This window comes from Trichomycterus rosablanca, chromosome 1, assembly GCF_030014385.1.
Source record: "Trichomycterus rosablanca isolate fTriRos1 chromosome 1, fTriRos1.hap1, whole genome shotgun sequence".
NCBI classification, from domain to species: domain Eukaryota; kingdom Metazoa; phylum Chordata; class Actinopteri; order Siluriformes; family Trichomycteridae; genus Trichomycterus; species Trichomycterus rosablanca.
The window spans coordinates 9687460-9705524 of record NC_085988.1 but is presented as its reverse complement, the minus strand read 5'-3'; the positions used below and the strand labels follow the sequence as shown (position 1 = coordinate 9705524).

Below are 18065 nucleotides of genomic sequence, written 5' to 3'. Positions count from 1 at the left end.
GATGTGGCAGCAGTGGGGTGATGATGTGGCAGCAGTGGGGTGATGTTGCAAAAGTGGGGTCATGATGTTGCAGCAGTGGGGTAATGATGAGGCAGCAGTGGGGTGATGATGTTGCAGCAGTGGGGTGATGATGTGGCAGCAGTGCGGTGATGATGTTGCAGCAGTGGGGTGATGATGTTGCAGCAATGGGGTGATGTTGCAGCAGTGTGGTGATGTGGCAGCAGTGGGGTGATGATGTGGCAGCAGTGGGGTGATGTGGCAGCAGTGGGGTGATGATGTGGCAGCAGTGGGGTGATAATGTTGCAGCAGTGGGGTGATGATGTGGCAGCAGTGGGGTGATGATGTGGCAGCAGTGGGGTGATAATGTGGCAGCAGTGGGGTGATAATGTTGCAGCAGTGGGGTGATGATGTGGCAGCAGTGGGGTGATGATGTGGCAGCAGTGGGGTGATAATGTGGCAGCAGTGGGGTGATGATGTGGCAGCAGTGGGGTGATGATGTTGCAGCAGTGGGTGATGATGTGGCAGCAGTGGGGTGATGATGTGGCAGCAGTGGGGTGATGATGTTGCAGCAGTGCGGTGATGATGTGGCAGCAGTGGGGTGATGATGTTGCAGCAATGGGGTGATGTTGCAGCAGTGGGGTGATGATGTGGCAGCAGTGGGGTGATGATGTTGCAGCAGTGGGGTGATGATGTGGCAGCAGTGGGGTGATGATGTTGCAGCAATGGGGTGATGTTGCAGCAATGGGGTGATGATGTCGCAGCAGTGTGGTGATGATGTTGCAGCAGTGGAGTGATGATGAGGCAGCAGTAGGGTGATGATGAGGCAGCAGTGGGGTGATGATGTAGCAGCAATGGGGTGATGTTGCAGCAATGGGGTGATGATGTCGCAGCAGTGGAGTGATGATGAGGCAGCAGTAGGGTGATGATGAGGCAGCAGTGGGGTGATGATGTTGCAGCAGTGGGGTGATAATGTTGCAGCAGTGGGGTAATGATGAGGCAGCAGTGGGGTGATGATGTTGCAGCAGTTGAGTGATGTTGCAGCAGTGGGGTGATGATGTGGCAGCAGTGGGGTGATGATGTTGCAGCAGTGGGGTGATGATTTCGCAGCAGTGGGGTGATGATGTGGCAGCAGTGAGGTGATGATGTGGCAGCAGTGGGGTGATAATGTTGCAGCAGTGGGGTGATGATGTGGCAGCAGTGGAGTGATGATGAGGCAGCAGTAGGGTGATGATGAGGCAGCAGTGGGGTGATGATGTGGCAGCAGTGGGGTGATGATGTGGCAGCAGTGGGGTGATGTTGCAAAAGTGGGGTCATGATGTTGCAGCAGTGGGGTAATGATGAGGCAGCAGTGGGGTGATGATGTTGCAGCAGTGGGGTGATGATGAGGCAGCAGTGGGGTGATGTTGCAGCAGTGGGGTGATGATGTGGCAGCAGTGGTGTGATGTTGCAGCAGTGGGGTGATGATGTGGCAGCAGTGGGGTGATGATGTTGCAGCAGTGGGGTGATGATGTTGCAGCAATGGGGTGATGTTGCAGCAGTGGGGTGATGTGGCAGCAGTGGGGTGATGATGTGGCAGCAGTGGGGTGATGTGGCAGCAGTGGGGTGATGATGTGGCAGCAGTGGGGTGATGATGTGGCAGCAGTGGGGTGATAATGTGGCAGCAGTGGGGTGATAATGTTGCAGCAGTGGGGTGATGATGTGGCAGCAGTGGGGTGATGATGTGGCAGCAGTGGGGTGATGATGTTGCAGCAGTGGGGTGATGATTTCGCAGCAGTGGGGTGATGATGTGGCAGCAGTGGGGTGATGATGTGGCAGCAGTGGGGTGATAATGTTGCAGCAGTGGGGTGATGATGTGGCAGCAGTGGAGTGATGATGAGGCAGCAGTAGGGTGATGATGAGGCAGCAGTGGGGTGATGATGTGGCAGCAGTGGGGTGATGATGTGGCAGCAGTGGGGTGATGTTGCAAAAGTGGGGTCATGATGTTGCAGCAGTGGGGTAATGATGAGGCAGCAGTGGGGTGATGATGTTGCAGCAGTGGGGTGATGATGAGGCAGCAGTGGGGTGATGATGTGGCAGCAGTGGTGTGATGTTGCAGCAGTGGGGTGATGATGTGGCAGCAGTGGGGTGATGATGTTGCAGCAGTGGGGTGATGATGTTGCAGCAATGGGGTGATGTTGCAGCAGTGGGGTGATGTGGCAGCAGTGGGGTGATGATGTGGCAGCAGTGGGGTGATGTGGCAGCAGTGGGGTGATGATGTGGCAGCAGTGGGGTGATAATGTTGCAGCAGTGGGGTGATGATGTGGCAGCAGTGGGGTGATGTGGCAGCAGTGGGGTGATAATGTGGCAGCAGTGGGGTGATGATGTTGCAGCAGTGGGGTGATGATGTGGCAGCAGTGGGGTGATGATGTGGCAGCAGTGGGGTGATGATGTTGCAGCAGTGGGGTGATGATTTCGCAGCAGTGGGGTGATGATGTGGCAGCAGTGGGGTGATGATGTCGCAGCAGTGGGGTGATAATGTTGCAGCAGTGGGGTGATGTGGCAGCAGTGGGGTGATGATGTGGCAGCAGTGGGGTGATAATGTGGCAGCAGTGGGGTGATGATGTGGCAGCAGTGGGGTGATGATGTGGCAGCAGTGAGGTGATGTTGCAGAAGTGGGGTCATGATGTTGCAGCAGTGGGGTAATGATGAGGCAGCAGTGGGGTGATGATGTTGCAGCAGTGGGGTGATGATGAGGCAGCAGTGGGGTGATGTTGCAGCAGTGGGGTGATGATGTGGCAGCAGTGGTGTGATGTTGCAGCAGTGGGGTGATGATGTGGCAGCAGTGGGGTGATGATGTTGCAGCAGTGGGGTGATGATGTTGCAGCAATGGGGTGATGTTGCAGCAGTGGGGTGATGTGGCAGCAGTGGGGTGATGATGTGGCAGCAGTGGGGTGATGTGGCAGCAGTGGGGTGATGATGTGGCAGCAGTGGGGTGATAATGTTGCAGCAGTGGGGTGATGATGTGGCAGCAGTGGGGTGATGATGTGGCAGCAGTGGGGTGATAATGTGGCAGCAGTGGGGTGATAATGTTGCAGCAGTGGGGTGATGATGTGGCAGCAGTGGGGTGATGATGTGGCAGCAGTGGGGTGATGATGTGGCAGCAGTGGGGTGATAATGTGGCAGCAGTGGGGTGATGATGTGGCAGCAGTGGGGTGATAATGTGGCAGCAGTGGGGTGATGTTGCAGAAGTGGGGTGATAATGTTGCAGCAGTGGGGTGATGATGAGGCAGCAGTGTGGTGATGTTGCAGCAGTGGGGTGATGATGTGGCAGCAGTGGGGTGATATTGTGTCAGTGGGGTGATGATGTGGCAGCAGTGGTGTGATGTTGCAGCAGTGGGGTGATTTTGTCTCAGGGGGGTGATAATGTTGCAGCAGTGGGGTGATGATGTGGCAGCAGTGGGGTGATGTGGCAGTGTTTAGGTTTCAGTGTTTCCTCCAGTTGTTAATTGATTAAATAATTGATACAGATACAGTGGGGCAAAAAAGTATTTAGTCAGCCACTGATTGTGCAGGTTCTCCTACTTAGAAAGATGAGAGAGGTCTGTCATTTTCATCATAGGTGCACTTCAACTATGAGAGACAAAATGAGAAAAAAAATCCAGGAAATTACATTGTAGGATTTTTAAAGAATTTATTTGTAAATTATGGTGGAAAATAAGTATTTGGTCAATAACAAAAGTTCAACTCAATACTTTGTAACATAACCTTTGTTGGCAATGACAGAGGTGAAACGTTTCCTGTAAGTCTTCACCAGGTTTGCACACACTGTAGCTGGTATTTTGGCCCATTCCTCCATGCAGATCTCCTCTAGAGCAGTGATGTTTTGGGGCTGTCGCTGGGCAACACGGACTCCACAAATTTTCTATGGGATTGAGGTCTGGAGACTGGCTAGGCCACTCCAGGACCTTGAAATGCTTTTTACGGAGCCACTCCTTCGTTGCCCGAGCGGTGTGTTTGGCATCATTGTCATGCTGGAAGACCCAGCCACGTTCCATCTTCAATGCTCTCACTGATGGAAGGAGGTTTTGGCTTAAAATCTCATGGTACATGGCCCCGTTCATTCTTGCCTTAACATGGATCAGTCGTCCTGTCCCCTTTGCAGAAAAACAGCCCCAAAGCATGATGTTTCCACCCCCATGCTTCACAGTAGGTATGGTGTGCAACTCAGCATTCTTCTTCCTCCAAACATGATGAGTTGAGTTTTCACCAAAAAGTTCCATTTTGGTTTCATCTGACCACATGATATTCTCCCAATCCTCTTCTGGATCATCCATATGCTCTCTGGCAAACTTCAGACGGGCCTGGACATGTACTGGCTTAAGCAGGGGGACACGCCTGGCACTGCAGGATTTGAGTCCCTCTCGGCGTAGTGTGTTACTGATGGTCCCTTTGGTACTTTGGTCCCAGCTCTCTGCAGGTCATTCATCAGGTCCCTCTGTGTAGTTCTGGGATTTTTGCTCACCGTTCTCATGATCATTTTGACCCCACGGGATCGAGGGAGATTATCAATGGTCTTGTATGTCTTCCATTTTCTTACAATTGCTCCCACAGTTGATTTATTCACACCAACCTGCTTGCCTATTGTAGATTCACTCTTCCCAGCCTGGTGCAGGTCTACAGTTTTCTTCCTGGTGTCCTTCGACAGCTCTTTGGTCTTGGCCATGGTTGACTGTTTGAGGCTGTGGACAGGTGACTTTTATACAGATAACGATGTCAAACAGGTGCCATTAATACAGGTAACGAGTTCAGGACAGAAGAGCTTCTTCAAGAAGTTACAGGTCTGTGAGAGCCAGAAATCTTTCTTGTTTGTTATTGACCAAATACTTATTTTCCACCATCATTTACAAATAAATTCTTAAAAAATCCTACAATGTGATTTCCTGGATTTTTTTTCTCATTTTGTCTCTCATAGTTGAAGTGTAGCTATGATGAAAATTACAGACCTCTCTCATCTTTCTAAGTAGGAGAACTTGCACAATCAGTGGCTGACTAAATACTTTTTGGCCCCACTGTATGTTGATGTTGTCTGTGTACATTTTTGTTGGTTTGTTTGTATCTTTTTATTTGTAAAGTAAACAAAGTACCGCTTGGCATATCAGCTACGGGTGTTTGTGTCCGTCCTTACATGCCCAGTTCACCTTACATGCCCATGTTACATATCGTAACACTCAGCATCAAGGCAGAGGACAGACTCTTAACGAGTAAGAGCAAATGGTTACTGGGTTGTAGGTGGCAGCAAAGTTGTGGCAAACCACATTAAGCAATGTGTTACATGCAGAAGAGCTCGCAGGCCAACAGAAACACAAAAGATGGCAGATTTACCTGCTGATCGTGTCCTACTGTGGAATAGATTGCTTTGGACCATTTCACACCAAGCAAGGTCGTAAAGAGTATAAGAGATATGGTCTCATATTCACCTCTCTATCCTCAAGAACAATCCACATAGAAGTGTTGAAAAACCTAACAACTGATGCCTTCATAAATGCCATGAGGTTTTATAGCTATTTGTGGTGCTGTGAGACAAATTAGATCAGATTAGGGGACAAACTTTGTTGGGGCGAAAAATAACCTGACAAAGGCTTTGTCAAAGTCAAGTTGCTTTATTGTCAAAACTGCAATATGTACAGGACATACAGAGGATTGAAACTGTGTTACTCTCTGACCCATGGTGCAACATAAAACATTTATTAACAATTAACCTAGAATAAAGAATATAAAAATAGAATAAGAATAAAAATAAACACACTCTGAAGCGCAAATATATGTACACTGACACAAATATGAAAATATAGAAGTAAAAATGACCACTTGAAGTAGAAGTCCCAATATAAAAACTTAGGCATTTCAAGTGGCAGTGCAGATTATGAAGTCTTTGTTAAAAAAACAGTTTAATTACAACGGCAGTGCAAAATCGATTATATTATATTATAGATTAAAGTGATATGTGCATTGAAAAGGTAATGGGAATGTAAGTTTTGGTATGGGGGGGGGGGGGGGGGGTGTTTAGGTTCGTGAGGGAACAGGAAGCGAGTTGAGGATCCTGATGGCAGCAGACTGAAGAAGCTGTGTAGTGGGTGGGTGGAATCACCTGCCATGCAGAGGGCTTTTTTGGGTGAGGCGGGTGTTGTGAAGTTCATGGAAGAACACTTCTTTGAAAGAAGTGGACAGAGATGGACTGACTGCTTACTTGCATAGCTGAGAAACAATGTGATTTCCTTATGAATGTGCCTGATGCCAGTCACATGGGAGGTGTTTGGGAAAGGCAGATCAGGACAGTTAGGAGTGTCCCGGAAGATTAGATGAAGATTAGATGATCTTTGAAAACATTCTTTCATGAAGCCATGTCAATCATAAACAGTCGCCCACTCACTACCAATACTGTCAATGATCCCAAAAGCTTAGAGCCACTAACACCAAACCATTTACTCACCATGAAGGCTTCTGTTCCATTGCCTCCACTAGGAACGTTTGTAGCTGAAGATCTGTACGCCAGGAAAAGGTGGCACAGAGGACAGTATCTAACAGAGCAATTATAGAGTAGATGGAGGAAGGAATATTTTGCAGACATTAGCCTCAGACAACGCTGGCATTCTCCGTGGCGAAATGTGAAGAATGGAGACATTGTTATCGGGGATTCCTCACAATGAATGGGGACGTGTGTAAAGATGATAACGGATTGGTACACTGTAAAAAATAAACATTTTTTTACAGGTTTTCCCAGTACATTTTTACAGTTTTTCCCTGTATTTATAAAAGACAGATTTTTTTTGTAAAATTACAAGAATAAACTGTATATTGAAAAGTGTCACGTGATTTACCAAAAAAAATCTGTATAAATGAAATACATAAAAAATCTGTTTTTTAACAGTTTTTTGATGACACTTTTAACAAAACTAACTGTAAAAATAAAGTAATCTTCACTGACAAAAATAACAGAATCTTTTGTAATTTTCAAAGAGAAACCTTTTGTTATGCCGATATATCACTGTCAAATACATAAAAATACTGTTAATAATGCATTTAAAAAAGTACAATTGCAAGAAAATATGTGAGCAAAGAAAGAAATATTTTGTAATTTTGCATTTCTTAACCACTACTTTACATACATAAATTGGAAAAACAAAGGTATTGCCTACCTTATGAGACAGGCAACAATACAATTTAAACAGATTTTAACTTTTACTTTATTTATGCATTTGTATTAATTTCAAGATTGAATTGTTAAATAAGTGCATTTATACAAACTGTGTAAAACCATAGTCAAATTTAAAATGTTATTAACTGTGATTTATTCTTACATTTATCATTTTTAAATCAAGCATAATTTACCCTTCCCCACATTCCCCAATACACAGAAAAAGGTATTACAGTCCATCTGTGCAACATGTTGGGTGCACATTCCAACCAGAGCACCGCAGCTATAAAATGATGCTCTAACCTACCAGTTACACTCAAAAAAAGGGTTTGGAGTGCCTGTTGGTTTTGCATAAAGAATATATGCTGGTGTGACACAAATCAATTACATTTTAGATCTAAACATGACTGCATTGTGTTTATTTAACTCAAATAAATAAATCATACATAATATTCAATGTTTTCTAGTAGACTCAACTTAGTTGCTTTATTTCCCTGGAACTACTTAATGCAATAGGCTCTATGCACGACTGTCTTCCGGGTTCTCGTATACTGGCAGATCAACTTCCGGTATTCATTTGCCGGTCGTCAACAAGCAGATACCGTTAGGCATGGCTCTCTTTTACACTTGTTGTCTTCAAGATTAACCTCGTCTGACAGTGAACGATTTAGACCGACCGACGCATGGTTTGTACTGCTTCTTCTAACAAGCGGGAAAAAGGATTTTAAACTCCAGCGACATTGACAAATATGAAGGTAAGTACGTTAGCAAACATTTCCTTAGAACCATGCAAGTAGGCTAGTTGTAAACTGGTTAGTGGTTGTTTTGCTAGACTAGACAAACACTACATCTAGCTTGACAGACCAGTATTAAGATTCATGTTTTAGTTAGCTTTGAAGCATACCATTACAATTTCATTTTTATGCATATTCTGCTTGCACAGTGCCAGGTTAGGCAAGCTTTAAGATAGTGTCAAATCCCATGTATTAATGATGTTCAAACAACAATAAATATATATATGTATGTGTGTTCAATTCCCAGGTGGAGTGGTCCGGGTTCTTTCTGTGTGGTTTGCATGTTCTCCCTGTATCTGCGTGGGTTTCCTCCGGCAGCTCCTGTTTCCTCCCACAGTCCATAGACGTGCAAGTGAGGTGAATTGGAGATACAAAATTGTTTGATATTAAAACTTGAACTGATGAATTTTGTGTAATGAGTAACTACCATTTCTGTCATGAATGTAACCAAAGTGTAAAACATGATGTTAAAATCCTAATACAACATAAAACAAACTAAACATATCTGACTGGATATATTAGCAATTTACCCTCAATCTTTTGATTAAGTGTAAAAAGTTTTGTTCACCAATATATGAATGAGTTATCTTTTATTCATTATCAAATGTTATATGTCAGACCATAATAAATTTCCTGTCAATTGATTAATTTGATGTTACAGTATTAACATGTCTTTCTCCAAAAACATATTTGTTGTAAATGCGAGGAGGAACTTTGATTTTTTTATTCTTATGTTTATTACAGCAGGTTATCAAGAATTAAAGTCATTACAGAATTTATCAGTGTCAAGCTGGCAGCAATGGGGTATCAAATATACAGTGCCTTGCAAAAGTATTCAGCCCCCTTGAACTTTTCAACCTTTTGCCACATTTCAGGCTTCAAACATAACGATATGAAATTGTAATTTTTTGTGAAGAATCAACAACAAGTGGGACACAATCGTGAAGTAGAACGAAATTTATTGGATATTTTAAACTTTTTTTAGAAATAAAAAACTAAAAAGTGGGGCGTGCAATATTATTCAGCCCCTTTACTTTCAGTGCAGCAAACTCACTCCAGAAGTTCAGTGAGGATCTCTGAATGATCCAATGTTGACCTAAATGACTGATGGTGATAAATAGAATCCACCTGTGTGTAATCAAGTCTCCGTATAAATGCACCTGCTCTGTGACAGTCTCCGAGTTCTGTTTAAAGCGCAGAGAGCATCATGAAGACCAAGGAACACACCAGGCAGGTCCGAGATACTGTTGTGGAGAAGTTTAAAGCCGGATTTGGATACAAAAAGATTTCCCAAGCTTTAAACATCTCAAGGAGCACTGTGCAAGCGATCATATTGAAATGGAAGGAGTATCAGACCACTGCAAATCTACCAAGACCCGGCCGTCCCCCTAAACTTTCAGCTCAAACAAGGAGAAGACTGATCAGGGATGCAGCCAAGAGGCCCATGATCACTCTGAATGAACTGCAGAGATCTACAGCTGAGGTGGGAGACTCTGTCCATAGGACACAATCAGTCGTACACTGCACAAATCTGGCCTTTATGGAAGAGTGGCAAGAAGAAAGCCATTTCTCAAAGATATCTATAAAAAGTCACCTGGGAGACACACCAAACATGTGGAAGAAGGTGCTCTGGTCAGATGAAACCAAAATCGAACTTTTTGGCCACAATGCAAAACGTTATGTTTGGCGTAAAAGCAACACAGCTCATCACCATGAACACACCATCCCCACTGTCAAACATGGTGGTGGCAGCATCATGGTTTGGGCCTGCTTTTCTTCAGCAAGGACAGGGAAGATGGTTAAAATTGATGGGAAGATGGATGGAGCCAAATACAGGACCATTCTGGAAGAAAACCTGTTGCAGTCTGCAAAAGACCTGAGACTGGGACGGAGATTTATCTTCCAACAAGACAATGAACCAAAACATAAAGCAAAATCTACAATGGAATGGTTCACAAATAAACGTATCCAGGTGTTAGAATGGCCAAGTCAAAGTCCAGACCTGAATCCCATCGAGAATCTGTGGAAAGAGCTGAAAACTGCTGTTCACAAACGCTCTCCATCCAACCTCACTGAGCTCGAGCTGTTTTGCAAGGAAGAATGGGCAAAAATTTCTGTCTCTCGATGTGCAAAACTGATAGAGACATACCCCAAGCGACTTGCAGCTGTAATCGCAGCAAAAGGTGGCGCTACAAAGTATTAACGCAAGGGGGCTGAATAATATTGCACGCCCCACTTTTCAGTTTTTTATTTCTAAAAAAAGTTTAAAATATCCAATAAATTTCGTTCCACTTCACGATTGTGTCCCACTTGTTGTTGATTCTTCACAAAAAATTACAATTTCATATCGTTATGTTTGAAGCCTGAAATGTGGCAAAAGGTTGAAAAGTTCAAGGGGGCTGAATACTTTTGCAAGGCACTGTATATGCTGTTCAGTTCAAAACCTTGTATCATGTTACAAAAGAGAAAAAAAAAAACGTCCATTTGAAGTTAAATGTAAAAAGATTTTATTTCAAGTCTTTTTAACGCCATTCAAGTGGTCTATTCATTGTGAAATGAATGTTAAACAACTGCCAGATTCACAAAACGTAAGAAACAGCAAAAACTGTTTTACACATTCAATATAGAAGCACTTTGTAGTTCTACAATTACTGACTGTAGTCCATCTGTTTCTCTACATGCTTTGTTAGCCCCCTTTCATGCTGTTCTTCAATGACTCTCCCAGGACCCCCACAGAGCAGGTATTATTTAGGTGGTGGATGATTCTCAGCACTGCAGTGACACGGACATGGTGCTGGTGTGTTAGTGTGTGTTGTGCTGGTATGAGTGGATCAGACACAGCAGCGCTGCTGCAGTTTTTAAACACCTCACTGTCACTGCTGGACTGAGAATCGTCCACCAACCAATAACATCCAGCCAACAGTGCCTCATGGGCAGCGTCCTGTGACCACTGATGGTCTAGAAGATGACCAATTGAAACAGCAGCAATAGATGAGTGATCGTCTCTGACTTTATGCCTACAAGGTGGACCAACAAGGTAGGAGTGTTTAATAGAGTGGACAGTGAGTGGACACGGTGTTTAAAAACTCCAGCAGCACTGCTGTGTCTGATCCACTCATACCAGCACAACACACACTAACACACCACCAGCATGTCATTGTCACTGCAGTGCTGAGAATCATCCACCACCTAAATAATACCTGCTCTGTGGGGGTCCTGGTCATCAAGAACAGAAAGGAGGCTAACAGTATAGAAAGAAACAAATTAACTACAGTTTGTAATTGTAGAACTAATAAAATAATCAAAGAGTGTAGACATAAGAGGTATGTTTACATAATGAAGAGGCTTTTGTTGGCTTTTTATGCTTTTGTTTAAAAACAGAGTATAAACTATAATATATATATTTACAATATTTAAATGTGCACGTTCTTTAAAAAATTACAGTCAAAAACGAATGTTTAGCTCCATCCCTTGACAAGTGGTCCAATCTCACGATACAGTAAACAGCTGATTTATGCTCTGATAGCGATCACTGTGTCAAACAACTTATTCTTTTTAACCCGTCGGATGCAGCGTTCAACATGAACCCTGAGAATGTACCGATCCACCCCGATCTTGTTTTTGAAAACACAAAACCTTCTTACTAATTTTAGAACTCAAACTCGTATATTCGCCGCTATACGACACGTTGCGATTAGAAATTTGCCGGTGTTTATAACAAACCGGAAGCTAGACTGCCCGACTAACGCTAAACGGAAACGCGTCACAGAGCTTGCGTGCATAGAGCCTATTAGTTTATCAGGTGAAACCGGATATGACGCACCGAAGATTACACAATACATCGTGAAGGCACATTGTGTTTCAATGGCATCTCAGGTAATGTGAAGCTTTACAAAATCTTTTTTCCATCTGTCTAACAGCATGCTAATCATGATGTTTATCTTATTATATTGTTTAATATAGCTCTTTAGTTGAATAATATTAAAGTTTTATTGTTGTGCATGCTTTATTTGTTTAAAAATGCTAACGCTAATTCGTGCGTGCTAATGCTAACGCTAATGGCAGATCTGCTTATAGTGATTTATTTATTAACATCTTTCCAGGGATTCTGTGAATCATATTAAAGTCTTGAGGCAGATTTTAATAGATTGCCGTTGGCTGACTGTATATTAAATCCGGTTGCGCTATTTGTGATAACGTTGCACTGCACTACTTCGTTGCGAAAGTATATTAGAAGAAGGTAGAAAATAAAAGATGTGCAATATTTGCGGTGCCAATGCATTAAAAAACATGGGCACACAAGCTAGCTAGCTAAGATGTGAGCAGGCAGCTCGAGCCTGAGGGGAACGGCTTTTCGTTTGGCGCTCACGTTATGTACATACTAAAACAAAGTGATTCTGTAATGTTAGTATCATTAGAAACCTAAGTTTTGTGACTGTTATCCTCGAAAGCACACAAATGTGAACAGAAATAATATTTTAGTTATTTACAACAAAATAATTGACGTCTTGTATCTTCTGTTTACAGATGGTTGAAAATGTGTATTTGCAGTTGGACTGACCTTTTACAGGTAATTTTTTTCCTACATTTTATGCTAAATTGAAGAATATTGAGCTACTCTTGACTGAACACTGAGTGATTAAGTTTAGATTAAGTGAAGAAGAAAAAAATTGGAAATTCTTATTATTTATCCTGTTTGGTTCTTTTGCTTTTTTGTTTTATGTATTTTGTCTTTTTATTTAAGCTAGTAATTTATTCATAAATATTTGTCTTGCTGATTTTGATTTTCTTTAGTTTTACTTGGTAGTTTTTTTATTTACAGTGTATCACAAAAGTGAGTACACCCCTCACATTTCTGCAGATATTTAAGTATATCTTTTCATGGGACAACACTGACAAAATGACACTTTGACACAATGAAAAGTAGTCTGTGTGCAGCTTATATAACAGTGTAAATTTATTCTTCCCTCAAAATAACTCAATATACAGCCATTAATGTCTAAACCACCGGCAACAAAAGTGAGTACACCCCTAAGAGACTACACCCCTAAATGTCCAAATTGAGCACTGCTTGTCATTTTCCCTCCAAAATGTCATGTGATTTGTTAGTGTTACTAGGTCTCAGGTGTGCATAGGGAGCAGGTGTGTTCAATTTAGTAGTACAGCTCTCACACTCTCTCATACTGGTCACTGAAAGTTCCAACATGGCACCTCATGGCAAAGAACTCTCTGAGGATCTTAAAAGACGAATTGTTGCGCTACATGAAGATGGCCAAGGCTACAATAAGATTGCCAACACCCTGAAACTGAGCTGCAGCACAGTGGCCAAGATCATCCAGCGTTTTTAAAGAGCAGGGTCCACTCAGAACAGACCTCGCATTGGTCATCCAAAGAAGCTGAGTGCACGTGCTCAGCGTCACATCCAACTGCTGTCTTTGAAAGATAGGCGCAGGAGTGCTGTCAGCATTGCTGCAGAGATTGAAAAGGTGGGGGGTCAGCCTGTCAGTGCTCAGACCATACGCCGCACACTACATCAAATTGGTCTGCATGGCTGTCACCCCAGAAGGAAGCTTCTTCTGAAGTTTCTACACAAGAAAGCCCGCAAACAGTTTGCTGAAGACATGTCAACAAAGGACATGGATTACTGGAACCATGTCCTATGGTCTAATGAGACCAAGATTAATTTGTTTGGTTCAGATGGTCTCAAGCATGTGTGGCGGCAATCAGGTGAGGAGTACAAAGATAAGTGTGTCATGCCTACAGTCAAGCATGGTGCTGGGAATGCCATGGTCTGGGGCTGCATGGGTGCAGCAGGTGTTGGGGAGTTACATTTCATTGAGGGACACATGAACTCCAATATGTACTGTGAAATACTGAAGCAGAGCATGATCCCCTCCCTCCGGAAACTGGGTCGCAGGGCAGTGTTCCAGCATGATAATGACCCCAAACACACCTCTAAGACGACCACTGCTTTATTGAAGAGGCTGAGGGTAAAGGTGATGGACTGGCCAAGCATGTCTCCAGACCTAAACCCAATAGAACATCTTTGGGGCATCCTTAAGCGGAAGTTGGAGGAGCGCAAAGTCTCGAATATCAACCAGCTCCGTGATGTCGTCATGGAGGAGTGGAAAAGCATTCCAGTGGCAACCTGTGAAGCTCTGGTAAACTCCATGCCCAGGAGAGTTAAGGCAGTTCTGGGAAATAATGGTGGCCACACAAAATATTGACACTTCAGGAACTTTCACTAAGGGGTGTACTCACTTTTGTTGCCGGTGGTTTAGACATTAATGGCTGTATATTGAGTTATTTTGAGTGAAGAATAAATTTACACTGATATATAAGCTGCACACAGACTACTTTTCCTTGTGTCAAAGTGTCATTTTGTCAGTGTTGTCCCATGAAAAGATATACTTAAATATCTGCAGAAATGTGAGGGGTGTACTCACTTTTGTGATACACTGTATATATAATTTTAATAGTATCCAATTTCATCTACAATTTAGGATTCCCCCAATCACGCAATACCATCAGCTCTAGGAGAGTGAAGGTAAGCACAAGTTTCCTTTGAGTTGTTACAGCAATCACCCCATCTTTTCGGGCCAATGTACGTCTGAGTTGAAATAAAGGTTGAAGTGAGATGTCATATGTTAAGTCCTAAATGGAAATTTGTGTACTGTTAAGTTCAAGAAAGTAATTTCCCCCCCCCTGTTCTATTGTAGGATGGTGATATGGCTGCAACTGAACAGGGGATTGAGGAGACTGTTCTGGGGATCTGTGTGACTAGAGTTGAGGGAGCTGAAGCCATGGACACCCCCCCCCCCCCCCCCGGCCAATACTGGAGTGGTATCGGAAGATGGTGTGGTTCTAGAAGACTTGGGCAGTGTGTTCCTTGCCTTTGCAGTTTGGGATGATTTATGCCTTATGTATTTATAACCTTATGATTTATAACTTGTTACCCTCCTACATTCAGATACACTTTTGATGTACTCCAAAAACTGTTTCTGGAACTAGATGCTAACAAACTCTCATAAAGCTCAATTGCTAAATACCAAGCTGTTCAGTGAGATGTAGTCCATACACTTGTATTACACTTGTGACGTACTGTTTATCGAATCCCACTGTGGTTGCACTTTATGAAAACTTCAATGTTGTCACTGACTTTTGTACATAATTCAGATTTATAAGTGTTTCATGCTCATGTTTTGTACACATTTCACTTAACTGTATGCTGCTTTGTTAAACATTTTCCATTGAAATGAATTCTGATTGCACTTATTGTATGCTGTATTGTGTTAAAGACGTCTGATTCTTACACAGCCATAACATTAAATATATAACATTAAAACCTCCTTGTTTCTACACTTACTGTTCATTTGTGTGAAAATTATTTGGGTCAAAAATAGCTGAACTATGGTGGATCTTGATCCATTTTGATGCTGAATTTAACAAAAGCTATTTATATACTGCATTTATAAAGTTCTATATATGTTCTAAAGTTCTATATAACATGTAACAGCTGCAACATTTCACAGTAATTTTAAAGTATTATGCAGACAAATCTACTTCAATTTTTTTTGAGTTTATATTTTTAAATGAAGAAAAACTATTTAAAAGTACAGTTAACTTATGTTTTAGAGAAAGGAAATGCTTTTATTTTGACAGTTTATTAATGTATTTGAATAATAATAAAAAAGACAATTTAACAGATATTTTTTGCAATACCTCTGACAGTTAATTTAAAATTAGGCTTTTGCTAAGTAAAATTACATGGTTTTTTTTTGTTTTATATGCTAATTTCTTGTGATAACAGTAGTAATTATCCATACTTAAGCTTTTCTTTATCATTTATAAAGATAATTATTCTGTTTTTTAGAGGTGTATGACTGTTCTAACAATGAATATATGTTGAAAGTAGAAGATTTCATGAAATTATAGGACAATTTCCTGTAAAATTACAGTAATAGATGTTAATTATGATAAATATAATTACTGTTTTTTTACAGTTTATCTCTGTTTTAAATTTTACAGTATTATTCCGTTTTTTTACAGGCATTCTCTGGCGCCCCTGCTGCCAGAAAAATACCGTTTTTTTACGCTGTTTTTTTTTTTTACAGTGTACTGAAAGCCACAATACGAATGGGAAACAAAGTTGGGGGGGAAGGGTCAGCAACTTACAAACCCCACCATTGTTGAACGTCCTAGTCATAAATTAGTTGTACTTTAAGAAAAGAATGTGTTCTGTATGAATTAATATATGGAAAGTTGAGTATCAGAACTTAACAAATAGTAATTATTTCTGCAATAGTTGGATGTATCAGAAGGGGTGAGGAGGATGAGTACAGGGCAACGGTGAAGGACTTTGTCACATGGTGCGAGCTGAACCACCTGCAGCTCAATGTGACAAAGACAAAGGAACTGGTGGTGGACCTGAGGAGGGACAAGGCACCGGTGACCCCTGTGTCCATCAGAGGGGTCAGTTTGGACATTGTGGAGGACTACAAATATCTGGGAGTGCACATTGACAATAAACTGGACTGGGCTAAGAACATTGATGCCCTCTACAGGAAGGGTCAAAGTCGGCTCTATTTTTTGAGGCGCCTGAGGTCCAACATCTGCCGGACTATGCTCAAGATCTTCTATGAGTCTGTGGTAGCGAGTGCTATCCTCTATGCTGTTGCATGCTGGGGAAGCAGGCTGAGGGTGGTAGATGCTAACAGACTCAACAGATTAATCCTCAAGGCCGGTGATGTCGTGGGCGTGGAGCTGGACTCTCTGACAGCAGTATCGGAGAGGAGGACGCTGTCTAAGCTGCAGGACATTATGAACAATGGCTCCCACCCACTTTATGCCACAGTGATGAGTCAAAGGAGCACATTCAGTGCAAGACGCATTCTCCCAAAATGCACCACAGAGCGCCACAGGAAGTCTTTTTTACCTGTGGCCATCAAACTCTACAACTCCTCCCTTAATATGTGACATTATACAGGTAGTTCACCTGTGCAATATTCTGTGCAATATTCAGTTCATTCTGTGCAATCATTCAATATTCATATGGTTCACCTGTGCAATATTCTGAGCAATATTCAGTGCAATTTTTGTATTCATATGTGCAATAATAATAATGCAAGCATTCAATTATTCAAATATGGGTAAATAACTTTTTAATTCCTATTTGCAAAATTTTCTTTCTTAGTTTCTTTTCTTTCTTAGCAAAATTTTCTTTTCTTAGTTTTTTTTTTTTTTAGCTAGTAGAGTGTTTATTATTTCTACATAAATGGGTGCTACTGTAAGAACTGCAATTTCCCTCTGGGATCAATAAAGTATTCTGATTCTGATTTTTGGGAATTACTAGATTTATTCACCAGTTTGCATAAGGGTTATCATAAATCATAGTAATTTGGTGAGAGTGTAACTGTCTTAATGACATGTTTAGTTATGTTTGTTTTATCTAATTAAAAGTTTTGTTTCATGATTTTTGAGTTTATACAATGTGTAAGAAAATTGTAAAAAATGTGTTAAAAGTTTTATGTGTGTAAAAAGGTACAACTTTAAAATAATTTATGGATAAAACTGGTTGTTAACATCAAGCGTTACGAGTCACATGACCTGAGTTCATAACCGTGGCATTGTGGATCAGAACCAACAACGGGGCAAGAGGCACACACAGTAATTGTATTTCATTTATTGTTGCATTTGTACATAATGTTGTGTTTGTGTATTTTCATGGACAATAATGTACATCATAAGCAACGTTGTTTGATTTTACATTTGGTTATGCTCACGTGTTTGGAAAAGCTTTTCAATGTACGCTAACTTAAGAGACTTTAAAGGATGTAGACTTTATAAGTACTAATCTTCATGCTATGTCCAACAGCCAATGAGAACACAAGATATGGGGTGAGGGGAAACGCAATGGAGGAGTGTAAAAATGTGGTACAAGGGCGTAAAATAGTTTATATCCGAATACATCAGCACACACTCACACGTTTTACAGTATTTTTGACCTGATCGTTCTCTACAAAACACCAACGCTGCACTGCAAAAAATATTTATTAATCTCCAACTCACTATAGAACAATCCATACTGCTCGCTTAGC

The 18065-nt window shown here is 41.9% G+C and overlaps 2 long non-coding RNA genes across 2 annotated transcripts; both read left to right on the top strand.

The window, feature by feature from the left end:
* Window positions 1–7683: 7683 nt before the first annotated feature.
* Window positions 7684–8612, top strand: LOC134318690 (uncharacterized). Its single transcript, XR_010013417.1, has 2 exons — window positions 7684–7929; window positions 8216–8612. It is a non-coding gene; the product is annotated as an uncharacterized LOC134318690 (long non-coding RNA).
* A 3162-nt stretch (window positions 8613–11774) lies between these two features.
* Window positions 11775–15329, top strand: LOC134318683 (uncharacterized). The gene is made up of 4 exons (XR_010013416.1): window positions 11775–11844; window positions 12496–12538; window positions 14472–14515; window positions 14688–15329. It is a non-coding gene; the product is annotated as an uncharacterized LOC134318683 (long non-coding RNA).
* The last annotated feature ends 2736 nt before the right edge of the window (window positions 15330–18065 follow it).